Raw genomic sequence first — 8,745 nt, forward strand, 5'->3', positions numbered from 1 at the left:
TCATTGAATGTTTTTCTCCCCCCTTATATTTGGACTTAGCTACCTAGTCAATTCTCTTCTTATTCTAAACTTGAAATGAACGCCTCCCGCTACACTTCATAGATTTCTGATATGCTCCTTGTCTTCTACCTTCAACCGTTGTTGTTTTCTACCTCCCAATGTTAGGGACTTTATTTATTTATTTATTTAGGGACTTTTATTTTATTTATTTTATGACTACCTTTACCTTTAAAAACTTGTTTCCTTTAACTACAAACCAAATACCTCATCAGATACTTACCGTACCAATCCTCACTCTCATTTCTACCTTTAACAGGTACTTTAATCATACCTCTGCGTATATCCTAATATCCCATGCCTTTCTGGACAGTGGTCTTTTGAAATTCCAACTTTTAGCTAAATCTAGCTTTTTGCCAATTACATCATTGAACATATGCAGCAGATTTGGTTTGGAGAAGTAAGGCTTTGTTGAATTGCCTTAGGCTAAATATCATTGCATTGCAGTAATGGGGGTGGAGCCCAAGGGCATTCTACTTCTGAGCTACACCCCCACCCCTATTATTTTTATTCTTTATTTTGAAACAGGGTCTCACTAAGTTGCAGAGGGCCTCAATTAATAGCTGAGACTATCTGCAAATTGATACTCTTGTCTCAGCTTCTGGAATGCTGGGATTACAAGCATGGGCCACTACGCTTGGCTTTAAATATTTTATTTTAAATCTCATTTAGGAGTCGGGCGTGGTGGTACACCTTGTAATTCCCGCGTTTGGGAAGTGGAGACAGAAGGATGGTGCAGGTTTGAAGCCAGCCTCGCTGGCTTAAGAGACCCTGTTTAAAAAAAAAAAAAAAAAATATATATATATATATATATATATATATATATATATATATATATATATATATATATTATAGGTCTGGGAGTTTAACCCGGAGGGAGAAGGGTTTCCAGGAATCTCAGTAACACCAAAAAAAAAAAAAAATCTCATTTAGGCATCAAATCCTATCCAGAAATTCTTCCCCATTTTCCTATTAAAATCATTTTTCTGCTCACCATAAATATTTATTTCACACCTTAACTTTTTCTTCAAACTTCAACACAATCTGCCTTACATTTCATCTAATTTGACTTTATTTTTATTTTGCTAAAAAAAAAATATATATATATATATATGATTAGAAAAAAAGACATGCCCTCTACCAAACATCATTGTATTTGTTTCCTGTTGCTTTTAATAGAAATCATCACCGAGTTAGTGGATTAAAACAGAACAAATTGTTCTTCAGTTTCTGTAGGAAGAAAGTCTAGGCACGAAGTGGCTCTGATGGTTTTGTTTACAGCCTTTGGAGGCCAGAATCCATTTGAGAGCCTGGCTACATTTCCTTCCGGAGGCTCTGGAGGTGGATTTGCTTTTATGTCTTTCTGGTCATTATCAGCATTCACTATCACATGGCTGCATGTAGAGGTGCCCCTTACTTTGCTGGCTTTCAACAAATCATTCTCAGCCCTACTTTAGCTTCTGGTCTTCATTCCCCTACCTCAAATAATGACAACAGGCGGCCACATTGTCCCCACTCATCCAATGTCTCCAACCTGAGCTTCTCCTTTAACTGCTCTGAATTTTTCTTGTGACATATGTGACTTATTTGCCTTTCTTTCTAGCATGTAAAGTATTATCTGGTGACATTGATTTCACTTGGATAATCTTGGGCATCTCCCTAGTGTAAGAATAATTTATTAATAACTGTAATTTTATCTGCAAAATCACCTCACAGCAAGATTTAGTTTCTTTCTTTTTCTTTTTTCTTTATTTCTTTCTTTCTTTCTTTCTTTCTTTCTTTCTTTCTTTCTTTCTTTTTTCTTTCCCTCATGTTTTCTACTTTCTGTTTATAAATTATACAGAACTATGAAGACTGGTACTAACTTATGGTAAACACTATTATGTAATTTATTCTCTTAGTATCTTTAACTAAGAGGCTGATTTACTATTTCTGTCACCTTATTTACAATGCCTCCCTTCAATATCTTGCCATATTTCTGGAAGTTCTATTGGAGATAACTCTTATCAAGTAAATTTGTTGCTGCTATCTTCAATTAAAGAAATTTCACACCTGTTTTTAAGACCTTTGATTATATAGAATGAATTTAATCCAGTTAAATCCTTAACTACCTAGTCTTTCACTAGAAAACATTGTGAGCTGAGAGCTGACGCAGTTTTCCGGTGCTTGCTAGCATGCTCAGGGCCCTGGGTTTAATCCTCAGTACCACAACCAAACAAAACATAGAATATTATTATCATCACAGAGCCATGAACACAGAGTAGTCAGCATTATTTTTATAAGGTCAAATAACAAGGCTGCAGCAGCAGTAGACTTGGAAAGACCCTGCAAATGGAAATGCTACAATGAAAAACATTAAGGTCTGAGAGTGTAGCCAAGGTAGAAGGCCCCTGGGTTCCATCCCCAGTAACACACACACACACACACACACCACACACACACACACACGCAAAAAAAAAAAACCAACAAAATAAAAACAAAACATTAAAAGTACTGTGTACATGTATGTCCACACAAGTTTTTTACCCCAATATGATGTATGAATATAATGCACCAATAAATTTTTTTTTTTTTGGCTGGTACTGGGGGTGGAACCTAGAGGCTTTCTACCTCCGGGCTATACTGCCAGACCTATTTTATACTTTATTTGGAAACAGGGTCTCACTAAGTTACTGAGAGCCTCACTAAGTAGCTGAGGCTGGCTTCGAACTTGTGCGATCCTCTTGTCTCAGCCTTCCAAGTGTGGGGATTACAAGCATGTGCCAGCACGCCCGGCCTACCAATAAAAAATTTTAAAAAAGCACTGTGATAAAACTTAAAATCACAAAGTAGTGGAATCACTTGTGTGTGTGTGTTCATTTTTGGTCTTAGAAAAAAAAAAAACACAACACTGGTAATATTGTCCACTCTTTCCAAGGATGGATTATAAACATCTCCCCGCTCCCCTCTCTCTCTGTTACTATTGACCACAGGAATCTTATCCTCACCAGTGAAATGGATCTGTAATCCCTATGAGCCACTCTGCTCACAACTCTGGCAGGAGGGACCATGGCTGGTCTTGATGGTTTGGTGGCCTGCACTTAGGTAGGATCAGGTAAATGTATTGAATCACTACTTTCTTTCTATAGAAACAATTTGTTTTACAATTTGTTCAAAATTTTGTTGATTTCGTATTCTTTCAATCTTCATTCTTGCAGTCTGTTCTGTTACTTCATCTGTCATCAAAGTCATGTACAGTCCTGACCTTCTTAGTGGCTCTTTTCTGATAGCTGAGCATGGATCAGTAATGAAGCAATCAGACCACAGACTGCAGAGTCAAGACCAAACTGAAATAATGGCCTATTTCCTTGATTTAGAATTTCACCAGTCTAGATGGAGTTTCATTGCTGTTACACTATGGTCATTGTGATAACTTTTTTATGACATGGAGAAAATACCTACATGTTTCTAGCAAAATTATCTCACTGAAAACATGAATTCTATTCATCTAAATGGTCTTTTCCTCAGTTAAGTTTGCCAATATTTTTGTACTGAACAGTATGTTTCTTGAATTACATTTTTATTAATGCTTACTTCTAAAAGACAAACCAAGTTTTCTAATAAGACGTAATCTTTCCTTCTTAGAGTAACACACTTTTACTATACTTCAAAGAGTTCAGAATTCATTAAGCCCGGACATTTTTTAAAAATGGTAAAGACATTGCCCCTTCTCTTAAATAAATCTGTATAGGTATACATTTTTTTCTCCTTTCAATTTACTTGTGCACCTTTATGGATCTTCAAAGCTATGTAAAAGGAGAGTTTTCAATGTTATTGTATTAATTCATTTGATGGAATTGCTTTTGTGAGCTGAGAGAAGAGTCCAATATGCAGGCTTGTTTCTCTATGCCTAAGTTGCTTAGGTGTAAGGCTCAAAAACAGAAATTGCAATTATTCTTTTGCACATATGGGAAAATTGGTATTTTATGAAATTCGGAGGCACTGAACACTACATTACATGCAATGCATTTGCTAAAATTTGAAGCAAAGTCCTGTGTGGCTGCTCATACCGAGCTCGCAATAAATTTTTTCTATCTAACATATTTAAGCTCATTAAACAGATAGATACGAAAAAGAATATCTAGCTTAGAAAGAAAATGAGAGCCAAGGACTAGAAACATTAGACATGATGCAAGAAGATGACAGATTGCACCCATGAATCCAGTTAAGTTATTATAAGTGCAGTCATGGGCTTTGAAGACTTGCTGGTAATTACCTTTTATTAAAAGATCTGGCTTTAACAAGTGCAAATGAAGGAAATAAATAAACAATGTAGGAGTGGCATTAAAACTTCTCAAATCACAAAATAATATTGTAATTCGGCTATTTGCATATTCTTATGAAAAAAATAAGGATGAGATGCAGCTCTGTAGGGGGTGCCCTACACATTAGGAACCCCAAAAACCAGGTATAGGTAGTGACTTCCATTTGCGGGAAACTCACCTTTAATAGCAAACCTAGCCTCAGCCACTGACACATTTAGAAAATACTACAGCAACTACTACGGTGGCCTTGGTGGCTTCGGAGGCCTGGACTGAGGTTCCAGCTTTGGCCTTGGGGGCTCTGGTGGTTAGGGCAATGGCTATGCCCCCATTCTTTGGAAGATACTGGTCATCTGGATTTTAAAAAAAAAAACATAGTCCATTGTATAAAAATGCAGAGGTTTTATATTATTTTCATCATAGTTTTCTTTTGTTTCCCTCATTGTCATCTGTGATGTGTCTAAGAGTCTAATGTGGACCATGGAAGAAGACATTCCCAAAGTAGACTAATGTGCCCAACCCGTGGTGGAGATTTGTTTCTCTGATACACAATTTCATCACCAAAGCTGGCTGTCCTCATTCTTGTTGTCTCATTATTGACATGAATATTTCTTCTCTATACTTTTGATGATATTTCTGGATTCAATCGCTAATAAGCTTCAGTTATAAAATTTAACATTTTGTTTATATTTTCATGGTAGATATTAATTCTCTGGATTCTACTGAAAAAAAAATATGACCTTCACTTTCAAATGTGGAATTTGTAGGATTCTATCATAGCTTCTCTTATGTCCTCTGTCATTATTGGTGGTCATTTTGGTAAGTTGTTTTGGGCCACCAAAGAAGAAATCATTATGTAAAAGGCACTTTAGTTTCAATATGAACTTACATATGTAATCAAGAATTTCATCATTCAAAAAAGGTATCATTATCTCTGCTACAAAAACAATATGCCATGGTTTTCCTTAACCCCTCTGACATTTCTGGAGATACTTTAAAATAAATGTTCTTCATGTATTACACAACTTGACTTCATTTCTTTTCATTAATTTTGTGCATTTTGAGTTTTGTATGTTTTTAGAAGTAAAATGTTTACTTGATTTTTTTATATTTTTATTAGTGCATTAGAGTCTCACATCATAATGTAGTTCATAGCTATAGTGACAAACACACGCACAGCGTTTAGTGAACTTGCCCCGGATGCCTCCCCACTCCTCCTCTCCTCCATACCTGATATTGGAACTGACATCGGTCCTCTCACATAAGTATAAGTCAGTGCAAGAGATTCCTTCCTGGATTCTCTCTCTCCGCCCCCTTCCCTAGACCACCTCCACCTCCTCAGCTCCACTGGGGTTTCCCATACATCTAAAGGCCCTGCTTATATCCCAGTTACTCCCTGGCTGCCACACATGAGAGAAAACATACGACCCTTCACTTTCTGTGACTGGTTAATCTCACTTAATATTTTCACAAATATTTCTTTTTACACAGGAAAATATACACCTATGACCACTGTCTCCTTAGATATGTGTCATTAAATTTTAAAGAAGATAATTGTGGTTTTCAGTAAATTAGGCTTCCATTATTATCCGACATTCAGTGGAGCTAAATAATTTGAACATTTCAAATCCAAATAAATTTGACATTTCCTTTCATGTACATAATTTTTGTTGGTGTGCTAGAGATAGCTAGCATCAGCTCATAAGAGCTAATTTTGAGCATCTCTTTCCAATTCTCTGTTTATTAGCATAGCATTGCTAGGTTGAAGAGGTTGTAATGAGAGTGTATTGTAAAAATTAGCAAATGGTATGCATTAAGCTTCTTTTTATTTTTAGAAAGATTTTACCCCTCACTCATGACATTTACTTTAAACTAGGTACAATATTTACTAAAAATCTTTATTACATATGAAAATGTAAAAGTAAAAATGTAAAAAGTAAAGTAATATTAAAAATTAATATTTTATTTAGACCTAGAAAAAACTAAAATTCAATCCAGTTAGATAAAACCTTATTGAATAACAAAGGTAAAAAAGGTGTATTTCATGTGGGTAAAATGAACATTGCAATAATGTAGAAAAAAAAGAACAGAGCTTCTAGAGGTGCTAAAATATTAGAGTAAACACATTTTAAGGTACTTCAACTATATGCAAATTAATTTTTCTTTCATATTGTCCATATTTTGAGGAAAAGTGTAGCAAAAAAAGAAATATTCTTGTCAAAATAACATCTGTTAACTAGAAAAGGTGCATAAATCATGACAACCTGTAAGAGGACACATCTCATTCTTTCCGGGAAGGTTTGTTTCAATTTTATTTCAATAAAATTGAAAGCATTTTTATTTTATTTTAGCAGCCATTTTCATTTTATTTTATTTTATTTTTAAATTTTTTATTAGTGCATTATAGTGATACATCTTCATGGGGTACACAATGATAGAGGCACAGATGCACACATCGCTCATTTATCCCTTCCCCAAGTCCCATCTCAATCCCTCCATCTTCATGTTTGCCTTTATGAATGTACTTCATGTACAATAGGGAAATTTCCTCTTCCCCCTCCCATTTCCCTCACTTAGGTTCCCTTATTTGCTCATCTGCAACTTATAGAAACCATTTTTAAAAAGAGCCATTTCAAAATAGCTATTGGGTCCAATCATATGAGTGATGAGAAGAAAACCTGAAAATTTTGAGGATCAGTGAGTTAGGAGAAGGTCGTGATGACTGTGTGAAGCAGGCTTTCTGTGTGCAGGTTAACAGGTTGAGCCCAGAAAGAGAGAACACCCATTTGTGCAACAAGTTCTGTGAAATAGATTTACTACTTACCCAGGGGCAGCAAGACACAACAGAAGCCCAGAGTTCCTGTGAGCCAGTCCTCAAAAGTTCAGAGACACTCTGAAGTTGGGGGTGGGGAAGGGAAGAGTCTTGACTGTGTGTATCCCACTTGCAGGGCAGGTGAAGAATTCTGAAAAGCATCCTACCCTGCACTTTATACTCTGGGGCAGGCAACGGGTCCCCAAGATAAAGCCTTGAAGGACACCCTGTTTCTGGAGGGCTAGGTCACAGGAAGGACTTTCCCTGTTGGCCCCCTTGTCTAGGGATGCTATACTCCCTGCACAGTCTACACTTGTCCTTGAGAGCTGCAGATGAAGAAGGAAGAGGGCTAGATTGATATATGGCCACTGCACAACTGCCTTGAAACCAAGAATAAGGAGGCTATAAGAATAAACACATTTAGAATGAAAGAAAAAAATTAGAATTTAGAAAACTTAGATTTATATTGTATATATATAAATAAACACATATGAATTCATTTGTAATCCAAATATATATACATATATGTATGCATGTTTATATATATATATATATATATATATATATATATATATATATATATATATATATTTACATGAGATATCCAAATTAAATGTTTTTGGACAATATTATTTCTTAATATTTCAACAAAATTGCAATTTATATATATTCTATGTAAAAATCTCAGAACATATTAGAATCATTCCCCAAAGTGCCTCATGAGCAGCGAAGAAAAACATTTAAATTTAAATTGTGGGGTAACAGAGACTTTGCAAAACATGATTGATGACCACCATTCACATTTAGTTGTGTTGATGATTCAAAGAACACTTTCAGTACCTTCTGTTCTAAAATGCTTTTAAGCACCAAACGTGTATATTTAATTGTTTCAGTTTTTCTTCCCTAAGTGATGATGAATGGAGTATATTTCAAATGCAATGGAACTAAGTGTATCTATTAAATATTTATGTAGGCTTTAAGAATTTTAAAAAATTTAAAGAAAAAAATCACAGGTCATTATATTATTTACAAGAGGTCACAGCAACTTTAAAATGTTTAAATATTATGTTTTGATAGTATTTTCTGTATAATTGGATAATTTTTCTAATTATATATATATACATGTGATCTTATGTGCAATATATACTGGCCATTAATTTTACTAAAAACTTACTTTTGGCTTTTTTATTGGCTTTTTATTCAGACACCATGACAACTTTCATAGTCACTAATCTTAATCTCAAAATCTCTCACTGGATCTATCCTAAACACAAAAACGCAATTCTAAAATACTGCTTCGACCATGCCACTCCCTTTGCAATAAAAATAAACATGACTCAGTATAAAAGCAACTTAAAAATTGTCATGTCCTCCCTGGAATGTTCCCAGTATCGTCACAAGCATCAGTTCCATCCTTATAAGTGCTCTGCTACATCAACACGTCTTTGCTTTTTGGAAGGCCTTGCCTCCTCTTACCTTGGCTCATGGCCTTGTGAACATGTCTCCTCTCCTCTTCCTTTCTAATTCCTGTCCCTCAAAACCCTACCCAGTGCACCTTATTTAAAATTATTTCTA

Source organism: Muscardinus avellanarius (assembly GCF_963383645.1).
Source record: "Muscardinus avellanarius genome assembly, chromosome: 5".
Taxonomy (NCBI): Eukaryota; Metazoa; Chordata; class Mammalia; order Rodentia; family Gliridae; genus Muscardinus; species Muscardinus avellanarius.